At 48.4% G+C, this 21,976-nt stretch overlaps 2 long non-coding RNA genes across 2 annotated transcripts in view; both read right to left on the bottom strand.

Annotated features, from left to right (window-relative positions):
* LOC112472843 overlaps positions 1-17,735 on the bottom strand; it is a 45,244-nt gene extending 27,509 nt beyond the window's left edge. Inside the window, exon 1 of the long non-coding RNA XR_003043787.1 lies at positions 17,647-17,735. This is a non-coding gene — a long non-coding RNA (uncharacterized LOC112472843). The remainder of the gene's footprint in view (positions 1-17,646) is intronic.
* On the bottom strand, positions 6,850-11,953 carry LOC112472844. Its single transcript, XR_003043788.1, has 2 exons — positions 10,050-11,953; positions 6,850-7,526 (listed from the first exon to the last, which is right to left on the bottom strand). It is a non-coding gene; the product is annotated as an uncharacterized LOC112472844 (long non-coding RNA).
* Positions 17,736-21,976: the final 4,241 nt, after the last annotated feature.

Here is a 21,976-nt window from a genome sequence, read left to right as displayed (position 1 = left end):
CAGCCTGCCTGGCAACCATCCTGGGGGGTCTTCACTCTCCCTTTCTCAATATACGATTTCAGCCTTAGGATTCCCAGTGGGCAACCTGATGCAAATAAAAGACCCAGGTGGGGCTTCCAAGGTCAACACCAACTCCTCAGGCTTTGGCTCGGGCTCGGATGGGTGCTGGCCCTAAGGAAAAGCAGGGCTTCCTGGTCCCCGCTGCCCCCTCCCGGCCAGCAGCTTCCTTCCCCTGGTTTTGTAATCTCTGCTGATTGCCAGGCACTTTCCATTGTATGTGACTTCATCGTGGACATAAGGCTCCGTCAGTTCAGCAAGTGGGGGCTGAGCCAAATAGTTTTCTGATCAACTTCATCCTCCAGTTCCCTCTGGGCTGGCTGGGCACAAACAGGCCTTTCTTTCCCTGCTGCAGGCAGAGCTCCGGGATGAGCCTGAGGCTCCCTCTGCTGGTGGCCGGGCTCCATGACACCTAGCTCCGGGCATGAGCAGCTGGTGAAGTAAAGTCAGCAAGTTAACGGGCATATTTCTTGGCATCCTAAAATAACTGATAACGGGAAATAAAGAAAGAATTTGCCCAGCTGGTCACACTTAACTTGGTAACACCTGCTTTCCTCAGCTGATCTACCAGCATTCTAGTTGCCTATGCTGTGTGTACACAGTTAAGATGCATTCTTAGCGAGAAGGAGCCATCTAGCCCTTCATAATACATGGCACAACTACCCACGATGCTCCAGTAAGCTATATCCTTTTAGGTCGAATTTTTGTTTGCCTCTTCACTCATTGATCCAATGTTAAGCATGGAGCCCGACTCACAGCAGCTGTAAATGTTTCTAAATAAATGTGTGGACGACTCGATGAATGACTCAGCGAATGATTTGTCTCTTTGTGGAAGAAAGGTCTGGTCTACTAAAAAATAAAAAATTAAAAAGGCACAGGGCCGGTCACCAATTTCGCTCAGACGTTATTCAACCTGGTACCTTCCATGCAGATGACCAGCTACTACTGTCTGACCTCTACTAACAGCCCGCCAGAATCTGCCGGCTGGAAATTCTGAGAACATCTTGAACACACATCATGTTGAAATTCTCACAGGTAGCCGGTGGTCCAGGCACGTAAACACCAAGTCAGGCCATGCAGAATAAAAATAGACCAATGACCCACACGGTGCTTTTCTTTCTCTCTCTCTTTTTTTTTTTTTGTTGATGTTGTTGGTCGACTCTCAGCCGGATTTCCGGGGGAGTAGGAGTGAGAAAGCCGTGAGCCTTTGCTGCTCACCTCAGGAAATCCTGACTCCCCAGATGGTGATTGGAGTGAACAGCTCTGCAGCCTACCCTTCAGAACCAGGAAGGGGCCTAATCAAAGGTCCATTTGCTTGTTGTCTTTGGGAGGCTGGGGGAAAAGGGCAGCCTGGTTTCTGTGGTACTTGGCCAGTCTTAAGCGGAAGTCATCAGCCACAGCTTCTCAGCAGTGAGGCTCAGACCTGCTCACCAGCCGGGTCAGTGCAGGGCCCCACTGCCCACCTAAACATCACCAAGTTTTGTGCATCGCACCTTTCTCTTCCGACCCAGCTATAACAGGCGAGTTGTAAGAACTGCTGGTGGTAGCTTGCAAAGGCCTCTCTTCAGATCACAGAGGCCCTGCTGTTCCAGATGGATGTCCTCACTCTAAACTGCCTGCATGCTCCTTCAACCCTCCACCCGCTTGGGGACCAGCCCTTGGAGTCTGACTTCTCCTGGCATCAGGTCCAAACTTCTCTGACAACTCCCGAGGCCTACGCCTCCACCCGCTTGGGGACCAGCCCTTGGAGTCTGAGGCATCAGGTCCAAACTTTTCTGACAACTCCCGAGGCCTACAACGTCCTCTCACCCGTGCCCTATCCAACCTCCTTGGGCCCCTTGGTCTTCAAGGTGCCCATGCAGCCCCTCTCTGGCCTTTGCCTCTAGTTCCCTCAGCAGCCACACTGCACATGGTCATCCCTCCATTCTGTCTTCCATATAGCCTGCCTGCAGTGTCCGGGCCACGGCCCATCTCCTTGATTCACCTGACCTTGTCTAAAGGGAAACTCATCTCCAATGCTCCCTTTTGTGAACTTGGATGGCGCTTGAGAATCAGGCAGAACTCGCTGGTGTTTTCATCTCTGTGACTCTGTAATGAGTCCTTTTGGAGAGGCGCCCTAGTGATAGAGGATGAGTCACTTTAGGGGCAGGGGTCCTCATTAGCCCTTTGACAAATTACTCCACCTCAGTGGGTCTCAACTGGGGGGATATTTTTCCCTCAGGGGACATTTGGCAATGCCCAGAGACTTTTTAGATTGCCACACCTGGGATGGTGTTAGTAGCCTCTGTTGGAGGCCAGGGATGCTGCTAAACCTCCCGCAATGCACAGGAAAGGCCCAAGCAAAGAATTATCTGGCTCCAAACGTCAATAGTCACGAATAATTAGAAGCACTGCCCTCCTCTGTCTCCTCACCTGTAAAAGAGGAAGGTTGTAAAAACATCAACCTCGATGAGTTGTGCAAGAATGGAAGAAAACTGAAATATTATTTATATTTTTCTCTCTGTACCCTTTCTACAGTGTTTCTGTCTGCAAAGTAGGGTTGGTACGAGGATAATAGCCAACATCCTATGGATGCTTATTATGGGTTATCTTGTTGGATCCCCACAGAAACCCAGCGGCATAAGCCCTAGTGTGGATGCTGACAACCACCGAGGAAGCGCCAGCTCGGCAGTAGAGCTGGGACTTCTGGGCTGACGCTCTGATCACTGGTCTCATCACCTGGAGACAATTTTTTGTGAAAGCCTTTGAAAATGTCAACAATGTGGTTGCAGTTCTTTCTCTGGAACCCCTCCTATACTACCTCCTGCAAAAGTACAGTGTTGGCCATGTGGTCGAGACTCAATAAATACCTGCAGATTAATTCAGTGCAAATTACTCTGGTGAGTCAGGAGAGGCTAAAAATCTGAAGGCTGCTGTGTGGCCTGGAAGCTAAACCACCAGAACTTTGGAAAGTGCTAGAAGCTGGGAAGAGCCTCAGTGGCCTCAGAGGAGCCTGAGTCTCCTTACTTGTGAGTAGGAGTGATGCACAGCCCACACCTGGCCTGCCCGTCGTTCTCAGAGGTCGTTCAGCTCCTGTGTGCTTTACCAGCGCAGGGCTCACTCGTTCATGCAGCTGGCGGATGGAATCAGCAACCAGGGTCCAGGGCAGCCCTCCCTGTGGTGATGGTAGCACAGTGGACGGAATAGCAGAGCTCACACCCAAGGTGGTGGACCTGGAGCTTGCGGGGAGGGGCAGCCTGCATCACAGTGTCAAGTTCACAGCACAACCCTGTCCCCTGTGGCGATGCCATGTTCTCCAGTGAGAATGATGTTAATCTCCAGGGAGAGGCTGCCAAGTTTCCAGTGGGGACACATGTCTGTGAGGCTGGAATGCTCAGTCTCAGCCACATACCATCTACTGAATCATGCCTAACTGTTACCTTCCCATATTAGAAGACAGATGACATCATTGTAACTTGCCTATCGTTGTAACTGGCCAGCTTGGGATAATAAAGTTACTCATTGCCATTTGTCATTTCTTTGTTTTTCCATTTGAGAGGCGAGAGATTAAATTTGTATTTGAAAATATATTTCTAAGGTTCTTCTCTGAAAATAACTCAGAGATTAAGAATGATTATTCCTATGCCGTGCATATTAAAGCCTTAAAGACTAATGACATTGAGAAAATTCTCTGAGTGACACACAAGAGGCAACATAACCCTCCGATGGGAAAACCAGCAGTCCAATAAGAAGATAACATATTGCCCGTTCCCCTGTAAATAAAACGGGCCCTATCAATTTCTCTTCTGCTTGTGAACAATGACCAATTTATCAGGTATACACTAAATAATGATTTTCCATGGGGACAGTGACTCTTATGATTAGGTGCTACCGCTCTGGCTGCATTATTATAAACAACATCCAATTTATGGATTTAAGAAGCAGATGCATTTCTCAGTTATGTGTCACCGTTATCTAGAACGAGCCATAAAATCTAGACTGTCATGTATTTTCTGGCTGCAAACTTCAAACAATTAATATCCCTATGAAATAGTCTTCATCACAAGCCCAATTTAGAAATTAGTTGTTCGATCTGATGATTAAATTCCAGAGCTAGAACTTGCTCTGGCCAAATGTGAGTAGCCAAATGTGACAAATCTCATGCAATTTTTTCAGACAGAAGGAACCGTTTGAGACATTGGGGATTTTTGGTGAATTTCAAATGAGGCACCTTCACCTTAGGAGACTGCCACAATCTTGCCCAGCCTTCCAGAGGAAGATGAGTCACTGGCGTTTTCCTGCATTCAAACGCCATGTCTGCACCCTCGTCCTGAGTCAGTGCTGCAGCGGGGGCAGTCAGTGTTGTTAGATGGATGCTTGGCCTTGATGGAGGGCAGAATCTCAACACTGCTCTCCCTGGAAGGCCTTCGATGGATACCCCCTTGACCTTCCCCATCTCACGAAAGCCACACAAGTCTGCAAACCTGTAGGACCCTTGATGAAAACTAGGAGACATGAGAGTGTGGAAAAATAAAGCTTGGAGTAATATTTGAAAACATGACCCCCTAGAGTATAGAGTCTGTGTCACTAGAAACTGAATGGCAAGAATGACAAGTGATGGAGACATTGCCACTGACTAATAGGATATTCTTAATATATGGACAAGGCGTATGCTTGAAATTTTCATCCATAATGTGTCAGCAAAACAGTGTTCTTCTATCATTTAGTTGGCAAAACCTATTTCGGCATTCAGTTTGCATTTAAATATGTCATTTGTTTTCCTGGTCATTTCAGAAGTGCTCTCTTTCATGTATCTGTGGGGCTTCCTGGGATGGTGATGAATTCTGAAGATGCATTTCATTGAACGTGGCCCATTGCATTTAAAATTCAAGAGCCAGGAAGAAACTATCAATCACTGATGATAAGCGTCCGAGCAAATGGACACTCATACACACTGCTCGTGAGACTAGAAACTGTTCTGACACTTGGGAAAGACAAGTTGGCAATAAGTATCGAAGCCTCTAGCCTTTGATCCAGCCACTTCACATCCGGGAATTCGTCCAAAGGAGGAGAATTAGTGGAGAGTTGAAGAGCTCAGTATCACTTGAACTTACAAATGTCCAGCATAAGGAGGTTGGTTAAGTAAGTGCTGGGAACATCCATACAATATGATGACATACAGCCATAAAAATTATGTATGGAACATGTGATGCATATATTGCTCAATGCATAGAACCACTTAAAAAGCAAAATATATCACGTGATTTCAATTTTATGTGAAGAAGGGTATATTACATATGCTTGGAGGAGAAGAATTACCAAAACGTTGACAATGATATCTCGTATGGTGAGATAGCGAATGATTTCCAATTTTTATTCTTTGTGCTTTTCTGAATATTCTATAATAAACATGCATTACACTTGTTATCAGAGAAAAAGAGGCAATGCGATTGTTGAACTTTAGCCAGTTAAGCTAATAGAATTTTTATAAAGATTGTAGGAATGTATATGATACATTATGCTGTATTCTGTTAGACCTTATTATACTAGGAGTTTCTATTAGTCACAAGGGGACGGCTCGGGGGACTTCTTAGCAGATCTGTTCATGAACATGTGATCTGGAGAAGAAGCAGGTAAGGGAAAGCCAGGGTCAGCTGAGCAGAGAGAATTTTCTAAAGAATATCTTTATGATTGTCTCACCTTGGAAAGAGGATGTAAGAAGTGTACTATATCTGTTTTGGTTTGGAATTCACCATAAATTAGAGAGAAAATGCTGAACTTAGCCCATGACATAGCTTTGAATCCTGGTACATTAGTTAAATTGTCTGTTCATGCAAGGTAGAGCAGTGAAGCCAGTACTAATTATGCCTCCGCTACTCAGAGTGCGTCTTGTGCCTAAAGAACCAGTGAGAGGGGGACCTGCCCTGGGGAGCTGGAGTGGTGATCTGCATCCATCCTGTGAATGGCTTCCATGAGACCCAGCTCTGAGCCTCTGAGGGTCCCCAGACAGAAGCATGACAGGGAGGGTGAGGATCAATTGCACCATGTAGGACCACCATTCTCACCGCCTCTATTGCCAGCCACAGTCCATCTACCTCTGTCCATGTGAGCATGTGCATGCATGTGCATTTGTGTGTCCCAGCCGCGGCCCATCCAGGGGTATGTGCATGTGTTCGTGTGCATGCATGTGTGTGTATAAGCCCAGCCACAGTCCGTCCACCTGTGTGTGTGCATGCCTGTGTGTGTGTTCCAGCAATCTATCCACGTGTGTGTGTGCCGGCCATATGTATCTACATGTGAGTATGTGCTTGCCAGAGTTCATCTGTGTGTGAGTGTGTGTGTGTGTGTGTGTACTTGTATGTGTGCCAGCTATAGTCCAGACTTCGAGGGTCTTGCTTTGCTTTGGCACCAGGACTGGATGCCAAACCCAGGATGAGGCAGCTATTGGTACCACTGTTCTTTATATCTTAATAAAAAGCGATTTCTTCTCTTCATGGTGTTGAGGGCTCAGTTCTTTAGAATTGTGGGACTTGTTTAAGGGACTATCTAATTTTATTATGCCTTCCTTCACCAAATTTCCTTTAGTATTTCTCAACAGAGTTGCCATTGGCTTTAGAGCAAGAAAGATTTTTATTGCGTGGGATCGACCCAACATTGACGCACACTTGGTCACTCTGGCCCTCCAAATGGATACCAGTAAGTAGCACCCTTTCAGACCCTGTGACATTCAAAAATGCTCATGGGAGGAATTCGAGAAGCCAGTGTGGCCAGAGCACAGAGAACAAGGCGCATTTGAATAGGGGCCTTACAGGCTTATTAGAAAATTGCTTTTTATTTTAAGAGCGATGGGAAGCTATTGGAGGTCTTTAAGCAGAGCGTGCTAGAATCAGCCATACGTTAGAAAAGATCTTTATAGTGCAGTCGGGGAATCAGATGGGAAGGGAATCTGACTGGGCCCAGAAGGTGGCCACCACAGTCGTCCAGGTAAGAGATAAAGACACCTGGATTAAGGTGGCGGCAGTAGGGGCAGTGAGCAGTGGGTGGATTTAGAGATATTTTGGAAGTGAAATGGCGCTTGGCAATGGGTTGGTTTGGGTGGTGAGAAAAAAGGCAATGATACAGACGACTTAGTTTTCCGGCTTACGTCATTTCAGGGATGGATGTTGATGCCGTTCATGGATGTGGAACCTCAGGAGACATCAGGAGGGTCTGGCAGCCAGGACTGGGAAAAAACCAGGCATTTACTTTTGGGCGACGTGGGTTTTTTTGGTGTCTGAGACAATTTGAGAAGTCAAATGAAGAAATGCCTTGGTGGGGGAGGGGTGGAACAGAGAGGAGACCAGAGAGGATACTGCAATACTGTGCTTCCAGATTTTTGTGAACATGAATTTTCTGTCATGTTTTCCTTTTCTCGATGGTTCTGTCAGAGGCTGGTGTGGCTGTCCAGTGCAACGAGCAGCGAGAGGGACCTGAGAGTCTCGCCGGCATCTCTTGAGGAAAAAAAGAAGGAACTAGAACTCCTCTTTAAAGAGAGTGTTCAAAAGAGGATTAAAAGTATTATTTTGATCGTTTAAAAACCTGAAATAATCGCATAATGTGTACACAATCTAAGATCTTTTATGAACCAGAAATATTTACGAGTCTGGAATTTAAAATTTTAGGAAAAAACGTGTGGAAGCATTCTGACTTGTTAGGACTCACTCAAGTGCCCCAGCAGCCCTGCCTCCAAGGCCAAGATGGGCCTGGGCGATTCCCCTACGAGGCCCCTACTTCCGGCCATTCATTAATGAGAAAGCGCTTGTGATCGATGCCTGCTCTCCTGGGGGCTCCCGGTCACTTTGACAGTCTAGATAGTGGGGTGTTTTTCAGTGCCAACACCCAATCCTCTGATCTCCCAACACAGCTGGGCGGTCGACAATTCAATTCCGTTCTGACAGTAGCTCCCAGAGTTAGGGCAGCCCCCGCTGGGTACGGGCTCACTGTTACAAGACTGTCTCTACTTCTGATGCCAGGCACAAGTCCTGGGCTTCTCGCCCTTCTGACTGACCAGCTGTAAATCAGGGATTCCCATGTAATTTGCTAGCATACCTCACAGAACTCAAGAACACTCTTTATCTACACTTACCAGTTTATTCTAAAGAATATAATGAAAGATATGAATGAACAGCCAGATGAAGAGATACACAGGATGAGGTCTGGAAGGGTCTTGAGTGCAGGAGCTTCTGTCCCCATGGAGTTGGGGCATGTCACCCTCCTGGCATATAGATTTGTTCACCAACTCAGAAGCTCGCTGAACCCCATGCTGTTGGGACTTTTAGTGGGGCTTCATAACAGACATGATCGGGGCTGAAAGTTTCAGTCTTTGAATTAAATTTTTGTCTCTGGAGACCTGTCCCATCCTGCAGCTATGTAGGGCCCACCTGGAGACGCCCCATTATGACAAGATGCTCCTATCACCCAGGAAATGACAAGAGATGTAGGAGCTCTGTGTCATGAACCAGGGACAAAGATCAAACAGAAAAAAAAAAGACACTCATCACTATTATAACTCGGGAAATCCCTAGGGTTTTAGAATCTCTGTGTCAGGAACCAAATATATATATTTTATTATGCCCTAGGTGGCTAGTCCACTACGGAGGTGCTCCTGGGGTCGAGGCCCTCCCATGGGAGTTCTAGAAGCCATCTGCAGCCAGAATTCAGCAGCAACTGCCTCCCGTCTCCCTGACCTGCCCTGATCACCAGGCTTACCTGCTGGCAGAGGGAGCCTGTCTGATGCACAAACCGCCTCTGACTGGGGTGGGTCAGGAAGCCCACATCTGGGCAGTGCAGAGAATGTGGGATGGGGAGGAGGCCACGTTCATGCTGCAGGTGTGTGGCTCCGGAGTATGATTATCTCACCAAAGTGAGAACTCTTCCATCACAGGCTCGTTTTCAGGAAGAACAGGGTGATGCTCATCACTCACTGAGATTCTAATCTGTGCCAACATTTGCACACATTATTGCTAATCCTCAAATGCTGGAGGGAGGCATAACTGTCCCCCTTTTTATAGATGAGTAACCGGAGGCTCATAGAGGTTAGAAACCGTGATCAAGGTCACAGTTAAGTGGCCAAGGCAGGATTCAAACCCACATCTGTCAGGTGCTAAACGTCTGTTCTGTGCCTTTCCATGATGCCTCTAGGTTCATGTTTGGGGGGACAGAAGCCAGACCCGAGAGCTGATCCCTGGAGGCTGGCCAGACCCTAACAACAGCTGAGCGAGTTACCCCATAAGTTAATCAGAGAGATCATAGCCTCGAAACGCCCTGGAGATTTGGTTCACGGTTTGCAGCAGGATATGGTGCAGTCAGCAGCAGCCTTCGCTGGTCGGCCCAGATGGAGGTGCATTTCCTCAACTATTTCTACGCTCTCAGTCTGCCAGCGTCTCTGGGACCCTATTTGCAGGCTCTTCACGAATACTTACTGTACAGCTGAGAGAGAGCCCTGGCATGGGCCCCTCTTCTCCTTAAGACACAGCCAATCAGGATCCGGGCCCACACCAGGCCCCGACCCCTGGGCAGGACTAAGGCGAGAACCTGAAAGTCCACCAGCTGGCACAGACAAGCCCTGATTCCCAATATACAAACAGTGTTTCCTCCACTCCCCTTGTCCCCCATGGAGAAGGGTCCCCCCACACCCCCAGGGCTCTCCCATACCCGCTTCTCATACTGCCCTTAATAGCACATAACTCACTTCCTTTGGCCACAGGGACCAGTGGGGGAGGGGGACCCAAGTCACTGTTCCTTTATATGAATCCACAGACGCTTCCGCCTTTGCTGACACCACCCTCTCTGCGAAGCCTTCCTCAGCCCTCTACCCCGCACCTCACACCCTTCTCTGGTTGCACTATTCTCGCTGGTTTTTAAATACCAAGTGCTTAAGCAACTTGTCAAGGGGGAAAGTAACTGACGAGCTTTACACGGTAAACTACTTCCATCCCCCCAAGTTCCTTTTTAAGCTCCGTGAGTGACTTTACCTATATTTACCACTTACAGCAAACAGCGTGCACGTGCCACGGTGCGACTCCCCTCTGGAAATGTTTATTTCGGAGGCACATTTCCATGTATGGACATCAGGAGCATGCCTGCCACTTCCAACGGCTCTGCAGTGGGCTGTCATGTCACAAAATTTCAGGTTTGCTTAGTCATTACAGGATGGCTGGGCACTTGGGTTGCTTCCAGCAAGTTGGTATTAAAAATAGCATTGCTGCCTCCCAGTAGCTTTTGCATTTAATCACCCGCTGCTGCTTAGCTGTTTAACTATTTCCTGGGGGTAGTCCGACCGACCTCACCGGAGAGAGAACTGTGGTTTAACCTTTTGTATCCCCGTCACTGCCCGCAGGGGTGCTGAGCCCAAAAAAGAGCTTCATAAAAAAAAGAGCTAGTCATTTCTCGAGCCCTTGTTACCTGCCGACACGGGGTAAGCTCTGCCCACACATTATCTCATTTAGTCCTCGCTGGACTTTGTGTAGTAGGAGCCATTAGGATTCTCATTTTATAAGTAGGGAAACTGGCACTTAGAGAGTTTGGGTGATTTTCCCAGTCACACCGCTAGGAGGAGGTGGGGCGTGGATCCGACCCCGGTGGTGGGCTCCATGCACATCTGCTTGGCCCATCTCACTGCCTTTACCTGGCACTGCGGGGGTATTCCTGGGCCCTCACAGCTGATGTGCAGCTTGGCAAGAATGTTCCTCAAGATTAGTCCCACACAGGGTCTTGTGACCGCAAGTTAATCACATGCCTGCCCTGCTAATCCCAGGTAGGAGGCCAAGACTGGGTGTTTGCCCCGGGACAGCCTGTCTGTCCCACCAGGCTCAAAGTGGATGCCGTATTTCCATTCTAGCTCTTGAGTTTTCAGAAGAAAAGCTGTTGTCTTCCTCTGATTCCTATGGGTGAGGGGTGAAGGGAGGCAGGAAGCACACGGAATTGTACTCCTGGGCTGTTTGCACCTCAAATATTTTAGAGGAGAGAACTGCAGATGTGCCCCCTGCCTCGGAAGTCCTGAGACCAGCACCAAACGGCCCTGTGGTAAAGGAGAGCTGGCAGGGCCACCGTCCGAGAAGAAGAAAGAAAGGACAGAGCCGACTCCCTTCTCTGAAACAACTGTCCAGGTTGATGGCTCCGGCAGGCCTGGTCAGGCTCAGGGCAGCTGTGGCCCTTGAATTAGTCCTTGACTGTCGCCTGCTCAGTGCCATGAGTGGAGAAGCATGCTGCCTTCCCCCTCCTTGTTCTCCAGTTAATCCCGCCCTAATCACATGTGTCCATACTTGGAGAAAAGTGGCCTCTGCAAGGAGGTTCCTGTGAGATACTCAGAGACCAGAAGACATCGGAGCTGGAAAAGCCTGTCTAATAGCAACTGATTTGGCCACCTGCCTTTAGACAGGTGAAGATGAGTATCCCCATTTTGCAAACGAGACCGCTGAGGTCCAGAGGGGCGAATCAACGAGCTCCACGATGTGATCAAGATGGCACATCTCAGAAGCCACTGATGAGGTGTCACACACGCTGGATACACTCTGGAATAGCGAGCGACCCACCCTTATCAAATGTCTTTTAAAATAGCACGATTTTTCTTTTTGACGAGAAAAGTAGCACATTCTCATTTTAGAAATTGCCAGAAAAGAAAAATCGAAGCTGTCCATTATCTCATCACTTGGAGATAACCCAATATTAATATGTTAGTGTATTTACACTCTTCTTCATGCATATGCTTTTTACTTAATTACGTTCATTTACATAAAATGTTTTTAGCCCTACTTTTCTCATTTAATATTATAAATATTTCCCCTAGCTATGAAGAGATCTTTGTAAATATACTTTTCATAACTACAGACATTTTGTTTGATATCAAGCCAAATTTTCCTTAAATGTTTTCTTATATAATAGTTGCTCAATTCCAATTTTCTGCTATTATGAATAATTCTTGGATTAACGTTGTGGGAGTAAGCTTTTTCTTCATTTTTATGAATTTCCATAATACAGATTCTCCAGACATGAAATTACTGGGTCAAATGATGTGAGCGCTTTGAAGGTTCTCAGTAAATTGCTCTGCAGAGATGTGTTCTCTCCTCCCAGCCTGCTCCACCCCGCCCTCTCCAGGCTGAGTATTATCATTAAAAATTTAAAAATACTTAATAAAATGATCAAAGCCCATCAATGTCTTCAGTTATGATTTTCTCTGTGGCTTCCAACTCCATGAGTCACTTGACTGATAATGACTACATCCACGGAGAGTGTCCTATATACCAGACTCTGTGCTAAGCACCCTCTGTGCTAAGATCTTATGTGATCTCCCCAACATCCCTGGCAGCTTTGCAGATAAGAATCTGAGACACGGAGAGGTTAAGTGAGTTGCCCAAAGTACACAGCTGGCAAATGGTGAGACTTCAATTAAAGAGTCTGTCTCGTACCTGAGCTCCCACCACTTGTGCTCATGAATGTTGGGGTGAACCGGAGGCCAGGCTGGGCCGATCCGTCGGCCAGGCTGGGCCGATCCGTCTTGCATGGATCTCGTTCCTTGTTCTGAGTGAGGAAGCCCTGAGGAGCTTCCTCCTTGTTTGCGTCATAGTGAAGTCAGGGGGCAAACGTGCCAGGGTAAACCAACGAAACCGGTAGCAACCTTCCACTCTGCCTGACGTGTTCAGCTCCACAAAGCTTCGAGCTATTTGCGATGTGCCAAGTTCTCTGCAGGATTTAGGATCCGAAAAACATCTTTCTTTCCCTCAAGTTTATAAACTAGTTGAGGGGTGACACTTTGTAAGATGGACTATGTACGGGCTTTGAAAGAGGTAATTTTTGAGCGTCTTGGGCATTCAGGGGAAGGAATGACAGCTGGCTGGGAGGGCTTCTTGAGGACACGCCATGTATGTTTCCTAAAGGGTGAGGAGAATTTTAGTTGGCAGAGACGGCAGGAGGGGATCCCAGGCAGAAGGCCTTGAGCTACTCAGAGGATGGAAGGGCGTTGGAGGAATGGTGGCATGTCCCATTGGGGAGATGAGAACATGGATTTGCTGGGTGGTAGCTGCTCAGGTGTCTGCTCTTGACGTATAGGCTGCAAGACTGGGGGCTGTACCCACCATCCAGGGGATGATGGTAAATACTGATGGGAATGGAGGGGAGATTTCAAATTCAGGGGAGAGACGAAGAGACTTGACCAAGAGAGATGAGTGTGGGAACGGAAGAGAAACAGCAGATTTGAGAGAGTTTACAAGGTGGAGCGTGTAAGACTGGATGATGCGGTGGAGAGAGTCACTCATGGTTGCTTTGGTCCCTCACTCCTCCCCTTCCCCGCCCCACCTCAGCCCCACTGGCTCTGCCTCCACAACACGCCCACGGCCACTGTTAGTTCCCTTCAGCTCCTCGGCCACCATCTATTCAGGATTCCATCGTGGCTCGTCCACGTCACTGCACTCACTTCCAGCTGACCGCTCAGCTTCCATGACGGCAGTCCCCACACCTTCTCCTTACTGTGGCCAGAGTCGGGGGGATCTTGTGATTTGTCATCTGAACAAGGACACTTTTGAAAGTGAAAGGAGGCACTGTAAATAATTACACCGAGCAAAACGCATAAACCAGGAGTGTCCTGGGCGAAACCAGACCTAGGGACTTCCTAGACAGAGGGATCTTTTGCAAATGTGAGCTACAACTCACCACTCCCCTGTTCAATGGCTTCCCTCTGCAATTAGAATAAAGCCCTTCTGTCCTCACCCTTGACTTCTGCCCCAGCTCACTTCCTCCCTCCATCCTCCTTTTCCCTGCGCTCTGGCCACACAGGCCTTCTTTCAGTACCGAGAACTCACACCTGCCAGTCCCGATGCCTGACCACCCTGGCCTGGATCTTCCGGAAGTTGGCTCCTTCCCAACATGCAGTCATTCCACAAACTGTCTCCCTAGACAGGCTTTCGTGACCTTGCGCTAACTGCCTCCCACCCCCAGTCAATTCTTTAACCCTCATCACTCTCTGAAAGTAAGTTATTTACTGACTTCCGGTTTCAGCTCCAACATGAAAAGATCTTGGAAGCTGTCACTCTGGTGCTTACAACAAGAAAAAGCTGGACATTTCAGTTTTGAAAATTAATGACCTTTTTGGGACTCATCAGGAAGCTGAGGTTGCTGGGCAAACCACCGCCCTGAAATCTGCAGATACAGATGAATCCGGAAAGTCACAGCCGAGAGCCAATTACCTGAAGCAAAAGCCGCTGGATCCATAAACTGGTAGGAACATCTCACTCTGGTCATTTTGACTCATCGCTGGAGATTGAGGGCGAACTAGTGTGAGAACGACGAATTCCTGGGGACTGCTGTCTTAGGGGGACCCCACTTTCTTTGGAGCTTTACTTAGGAACTCCACCAGGTTCTCATGCTGAGAAACTAGCTGGGGTAAAGGAAGAGCAATCCTTATGAAATACAGCAAAGCATCGTCCCTAACAAAGACCTTCCCTCAGGAGAAAGTTTTGCCAGAGCCTTGTCCATGAGGCAGCCTAGCTTCCTCTGGCCTTCCCGCCTCACCAGAGGGTGTGGTTCCTACAGGAGGAGAAGCACTTACGAAGGTTGCTTCGAGGCACAGGCCCACTAAAGGACTGAGATTTAACTGGAAGATTACAGTGTCTCCCCTCCTCTAGACCAGTCCTGCTCCACGTAGTGGTGGTGGATTGCAGATGAAATGGCTTCGAGACGCAGACTCTCTGAGGAGGACTTAGGGAAACCCAAAGTCAATAAAGGGAGACAAAAAGGAGTCTCTGGCCTCTGTAGCCACAGAAAACATTAAATAAAGTCAACTCCTAGCCGGATTATCATAAAGCCTTACATAAGGGGCCATTACTCAATACAGCTTATCCAGCTTTCAACAAAAGAGCACAGTCCCACCAAAAACCAAGGAAAACACCATCTGAAGAGACAGAGCAGCAAAATTAGGCTCAGAAATAACACAAATGTTAAAAATGATCTTTCAGGGAATTTAAAGTGAATATGACTAATTCGTATAGGGCCCTAATGGAAAAAGTAGACAACACACAAGAACAGATGGGTAATATAAGTGCAGAGATGAAAAGCGGAGAGACAAGGAAGTCTCAAAAAGGAAATGCTAGAAATAAAAACGCGCTGACAGAAATGAAGAATGCCTTTGATGAGTTCATCAGTAGACTCAACATAGCTGAAGAAAGAATCAATGAGTATAAATGCCATAACCCAAAAAGAAAAATCTAGAACTTCCAAGAACTATGAGAGAGATACAAAAGTTATAACACACACGATTGGAATACCAGAAGGACAAGAGAGAACTGAGCAGGGCAAATATTGAAGTAATTGGCAGAGAACTTCCCAGAATTAATGACACACAACAAACCACAGATCCAGGAAGCTCAGTGGAATTAAACCAGCCCCCTCGCGTTTGTTGGCTATCGCCTGCCTCCTACTCATGTGCAGGCTCCTCGAGAGCATCACTCTTATTCATCTTTCTAGTTCTGGCATCCAAACAGGGCCCGGCACATAGCAGTTGCTCAGTAAGGGGTCACTGGATGGATAAAGGAGTCAAATTGGTTTTGAGCCTGGAGCCTGTGGACTGGTTCTGTGGCTGCATGTGTGGAGGCCCCATATCTCATGGGACTTTGATGGCCTAGTTTTCTCTTTCTGGGACTTGGCATCCTTTATTCAGCTGACCATGAAGACTTCCGATGACCAAAATGCCATCTGCCTGGGTGGATGGCCAGGTCAGCCCAGCTCACCAAATGTCCTACAGCTTGAGGATGTGACCTGTGATCTGCTAGGTGCCCCCGTGGTCATTACCAGTTTGGGCCCCTATCACCTCCTACCTAGAGGACAGGTGCAGCCTCATGACCCACCTGCCCGATTTTAGCTCTAGTTCCCTCTGATCCATTTTCTGCACCTCATCTAGAGTGATCTTTATCAACGAAATGTCAATTATTGCATTTAGGATAAAAATTCCAATTTCTGAGCATGGCATCCAAGATTGTTCATTATTTTACTTGCTGTCTCTGCCCGTTTCACTGCTTGTTCCAGTCCCAGAATCACCCCCAACCTCTCAGCCCTTCAGAATTATTCGCACTTCTCAGAGGGGCCCCCCTCAAAGCCTCTCTGTTGTTCTTTCTTCCTCTCTCCCCATTCCCCGCCCCCCATCCCTGTGCCTGGTTAACGCAACCTTCTTTTTGCCTGAAGCTGAGGGACATTTCCTGGGTAGGCCCTTGTGCCCCACACCTCAGTCGGAGGTGTGTCCCGCTCACAAGCTGACCCTCGTTGTAGCATTTGTCATATAATATAACTGCCCATTTACTTACAGCTCTGTCCCCCTAGAATGTAAGCTCCCTAAGGAAGTATTGATTACTGAAAACTTGGAAATGAGGCACAAAGATGACTTCTCGTCTAATGCCAGTCAGGACATCACCCTGCAGGCCTGCGGTGTCTGGCTCTCTAGGGAGAGCCGTCTTGTCTGGCTGACAGCTTGCTATTGATCAGGGCCCAGATGCTAAAGTTACATGTGAACTTGTACAAAACAGATAAATTGCAAATGATTTTTGTCCAGTAGAGGGGCAAATGCTTCCTGACTGGTAGAAATGTTTTTATTAACCTTTGAACCTGAACTAGTTTTGAATGTAGTTTTGAAGTCTGATTCCTTCACGCCTGTCTCCACTCTCTCCCTCTTTCTCTATATATGAATGTCTGTGTACGTGTATTTCTTCTCTTAGTTTCTTCCAAAGTAACGTTACCATCCTGTTGCTTCCGTTGTTAACCGTCTAATGAATCACGTGCGTCTCTGCCATGTGACCTGAGTAGTGCGGTCAGCTGGCAGGTGCGGTGCCTTCGGATCTACTGCTGCTTTAATGCCACAGTCAGGCCTTGCCAGTAACGCAGCCTGGCAGGGTCTTGGGTCCTGGCCATTTTGCCCACGTCCTTGAAAGGGCAACCTCTGCTCTGGGGTTCCCCTTGTGTTGGCCAAAATATTCTCAGAGCTGCCCCTCAGTCTGAGGCTCTTTCTCCCACATCCTCCCACCCCCTCCCTTCCAGGTCAGAACTCCGTCATCATCTGAAGGCTCTTCCTGCCTCCTCCTGCTCCTTCTGTCTTTTTTCTTAACCCCAATAAATGTCTTGCACGTCTTGGCGCCTGTTTCCTGGGGGCCCCCAAATGTCACCTGAGTTCAACATATATCCATAGGAAGGTTTTATTTTTGGTTTTCTGAAAATTATGCTTTGGCAGAAAGAGGCAGTTGTCTATACCATTTTAACACGCATATCTAGCATAGCCTATTACCAATGGCAGATGCTCAGTAAATATTTGCAGAACGGATGAACAAGAAAAAAATGACTTGCTTTTACGTGCTCGCGTGTGCCAGGAGAACAACATGGTCTCGGCTGGGGCGGAGCCTGATCTGAAGGTAAACTGGGCCACGTTGCTTCGAAGCAACTAGAAATGCCTCTGACTCACCTTCAACTCTGAGCTGCTTTGGTGTCTTTCATCTGAAATTGCCCATGTCTCGCACATGACCTAATTTCTTCTCACGGAGCCCTTGCCAGGGCAGAAAGGGGGCAGACATGTGACAGACAGGACGTGAGGAAACTGACCTGAGTGGAAGAGATGGTGTGACCTGCCAGGATGCAGAGGAGCTCTGGGCACGGAAGCGAGGCCTCCTGATGCCAGGCCCTCCTGTGACTCTGCCCCATGCTGCCGCTGCTCTGCCCGCCCAGTGATCAGGCCAGGCTGAGGTGTGGGTGGGGGGTGGTGTTCCCAGCCAATGGGCTGAGTGGAGGAGAGCCTGCTTCCTCAGGGCCCTGGGAGACAGGGAGGGACTGGAATGTTAATTTGAAAATTCTGTCTCACAGTCCTGACAGGTACAAAATCAATGAAACCCTGTATTTAAAATTATATTTCTGATCCTGCCATTTTCTCTGGTTATTCAGCAAATTGAATAGATGATTATGAATCATACCCAAGTGTGGCTAATTAAATATTTAATACATAGAATTTAGTGCTTTTCATGTGCAGAGAGCTTTCCTGACATTAGCTAATTGATTCTAAGAAAGGTAGCACCTTCATTCTAGAGATGGCAAAACTGGCAAAGGGAAGGCTCTGAAAGAAGCTTTTTTAAAAGTGTGTGTATGGAGGGGGCGATCCTTATACAGAACTCCGACCTTGGGGCAGTTAGTTTCATTTGTGTAATTTGTCACTGCTTCGTCACTGCAGTGCTGGCTCCGTGGATTTGCTTCTGGGAACATTCTCAGAGCCCCCAGTAAGGGGCAGATTGAAAGGAGGCAGCAGGATGGGAACTCTGCTCCAAATGTTACCGGATTCAATTTTTTACAGGAAAGAGTTTAACAAGTGGACCTGGGTCACTCAGGGTCAGCTGAGGTCTTGGGGAGAAGGTCCTGTCCCACTCCAGTGCCTCAGAACCGTGATGGTGACTCAGGTCAGCGGCTGGGAGGGGCGCTCCTGCCCGACTCTTCGGCTTCTGCTGATGAACAACAGCGCCACCTGCTGGCCTTACAGCTCCTCCGTCAGCACCGCGGACTTTGGGCCAAATGCCAACATTCTTCCCCTCTAATTTCCATATTTCCTTCCTCGGCCAGTGGCAGCTCCCAGTTCCGGCTTTTCCAGCTGCAGGAATGTCGCTGACAGGTTTCAAAATTTCAAAATCATTATTTTGAAAATTAATATACATTGCTTCAAATTAATAGAAATTTGTCAGAAGACCATTTGGATAGAAACAGCAAACATCTCACGCTAACTCTATCGCTCCTGGATTAAAATTGTTAATGAAGAAATTTAAGGCTTGATTGATTGGCCGGCCAGAGCGAATGGAGTTTTACTTATACCAGTGAGAGTTTCAGATTTTCTACCTGGGGCTGGGGAAGCTCTCGGGCTGTGGGGCTGTGGGGCTGTGGGCGGTCGCAGTGGACTAGGCTGGCAGCCGTGTTTGCATAGCAAGCACTCTTTACCTCCTTAGCCTGTGCTATTGTTGCGGGAAGCCTGGGAGAAGGAGGAGCTGACGGAGATCATGGGACTGGCATAGTCACCGAGCGCTTAGTGGAGATCCCACCTGAGGCATTTTGGCGTCCTGCCATTACTCCCACCCAGGGTCTCAGGGACCGTGTTGGGGCTCTACCCAAATATTTTACTCCCTCCAAGTGAGAGAAGTGGAGGAATCTCCGTTTGTGCTCCCAAACAGTGGAATGAACCCCGAATCACTCCCCAGGCCTATACGCCCTTTCTCGGTAGAGAGCAAGGTGACTCAGCTGCCGGTTCCCACTTTGTTGCCCAGCAGAAGGTCGAGGCGCAGTGGCTGACCACAGACACCCTAAGGAATTCTGTCCACACAGACGCCCAGGTCGGGGCTGGGGCTATCAGGTTCTACAGTGAAATGAAGCAGCCAGAGTCTGGAGAGAGGGTGGCCATCTGCCTCCCACCACCTGGACCCTGCAGAAGTCAATCTATGGGATGATGGAGCTGGAGCCTCCCTTGCTCCATCCAGCTTCTAGAGAGGGTTCTCCCTACTGCTGTGAGGTTCCAGAGCCCTGAACGGAGGGTCCCACTGGGAACGGGAGGACCTGCCTGAATGGCCCTGACCACGGTGGCCAATTTCCCTGCACCTTCCAACGCTGGCATCATTTTGAAGATGAAGTGGAAGCTGCCAGGGATGTGGCTTCACATTCCTAAGGTGTGAGCTGCGTCCCGCAGACGAGGCCAGAGTTTGATATTGGCTGAGGAGGGAGCGTAAGGCCATGCCACCCACTGCGTTCCTTTGCAGGCAGGTGCCCCACAGTTCCTAGTGGAGTCCTGACCCCCAGCCCGAGCTCCCGGGAAGTTTGAATGTCTGAGGGGGCTCAAGCGTCAGTGGGGTCCGCATCTTAATTCTCTGGTGAATCGTACCATTGAGCGGTCCGGCTGACACCGGCAAAGATTTTCAGGATCGCACGCAACCTTATCGAACGATCGCTAAACAGCAGCGCAGTGCTTTGCACACACGATGCTGTTTCACACCACTTCGTGTGGGGCGGGGACTCTCATTCTCGACCCCGTTTTGTAGACGTGAATGAAGCCGAGGCGCAGGGAGGTTCAGGAACTGGCTCGAGCTCAGCGGCTGTAGTGGCAGGGCAGGGCTGGAAGTCGTAGAGGCTCGGAGTGTGTGCTCCCTCCCCCGTGAGATCTCGCCTCCCGCCCTGCGTTAGTGTTTGCTGCGCCAGTGGCTCCCCCGCCACCCCCCAAGCGATCTCAGCCTCCACCATCGATGGCAGTGGGTCGTAGGGGACAGGTGAGCAAATTTTTTTTTTTTTTTTTAATACTTGAGTCAAACTTTGGGTCAGAGATGGTGAGAACTAGTATCCGCTTTCCTTCGTCATATGGAGGCGGCAGGATAAAGTGGAATCAGAGGCGAAGTCAGATTTGACTTCTTCCATGTACTAGATTGGGTCCGGAACTTGACCTCTGAGGGCATCACCTGTACCAACCACCTGGCAGGGCTGCTTCCTGGATGCGATGGAACTGCCCGGAGACAGCTGACACTGGACGGGAAGTGTGATTACTTTCCTTCCCTTTTCAAGTCTCTCTTCAAGGAAGAGATAATAATGGCCTCTCGTGGGTCTTGATTGCTCAGTAATTGTTACCCACAGATGGAGCACAGACAACCAAATCTGGGTCGTCTAGCGTCGCTTCTGCCACGACGAGGCCTGCTCTCTGCCAAGTCCTTGAAGTTTTACATCTCCAGTGTGCAAATCTATCTCACAGGGCTATGCAAATACATGGACGTGTTTTTAAAAGGGTCGAAATTTAAAAAGCATTTAAATTTAACATTTACAATAGCAGTACAAGTGCAAGGTTTAGAAACTTTAGTTTCACTGCAACAGAATTATATCTAAGCTTCTTGAGCAGCAGCTTCAAAGATTAAAGCAAATTTGATAGAGCCACCTCGTGATCACTGGATTTCTGCAAAAACAGCATTTGCCATGGACTATGTTGTCTGCTGGAGATTTCAGAAATATCTTTCGATGAAGCCTAGACTAGAACCAACACCTTCAATTATTTGAATATAAAGGCACAAGAATCAAGTGCCAGGCCACAGTGTAAGGTAAGTACGTCAGAGGAGACCAGAGGGCCTGAGAAACAAATGCGTGGGTCACAGTGAGGATGGGCAGCTGCCCACTTGGCCCAGTGCATCCCGGGGACCAGAGGAGTCAGTCAGCCTCAAATGTTGTTGCCAGCTCATCTTCTCACCTGAAAATGTCCTTTGCTCTGGACCAATCAGCCTGTCCATTTCCACTTTCATTCTCCCCTCACTGCATCTTCGCCTCGGCCTTGAGGCTCTAATTGCCATTCCTTTATCCTGCCTCTGCCCCAGCGGGATTTGTGTGCCCTCCCCCTCTATCTCCCCTTTCCATCTTCCCCTTCGGAGCTAATGCCCGATGGGCTGATGCCCAGCTGCAGTGATGAGTTCTAACAGTCAGCCCAGGCCTACCCAGATGGCACTTCCTCCAGGAAGCTGCCCTGATTCTTGCCCTCCTTCTTCCCTCCAACCAGAAGTCCTGCTTTGTACTTTGTATTAGTTTCCTAGAGCTGCTGTCACAAAGTGTCACAGACTAGGTGGCTTAAACAGGAACTTATTACCTTACAGTCCTAGAGGCTAGAAATCTGAAATCCAGGTGCCGGAAAGGTTGGTTTCTTCTGAGGCCTCTATCTTTGGCTTGTAGATGGCTGTCTTCTCTCTGTCCTTCCACCTCGTCTTTCCTTTATGCATGCCTGTCTCTATGTCCAAAAGCTCCCTGTGCATAAGGACACTAGTCATATTGGATTAGGGGCTGTTGTAATGACCTTATTTGACTTGATTACCTGTAGATCGGCTGCAAATAAGGTCACATTCTCAGGTACTGGGAGTTAGGACACTAGCTTTTCTTTTCTTAACTT

This window comes from Pteropus alecto, unplaced genomic scaffold, assembly GCF_000325575.1.
Source record: "Pteropus alecto unplaced genomic scaffold, ASM32557v1 scaffold269, whole genome shotgun sequence".
Classification (NCBI taxonomy): Eukaryota; Metazoa; Chordata; class Mammalia; order Chiroptera; family Pteropodidae; genus Pteropus; species Pteropus alecto.
This window is presented reverse-complemented; position numbering and strand designations above follow the sequence as displayed.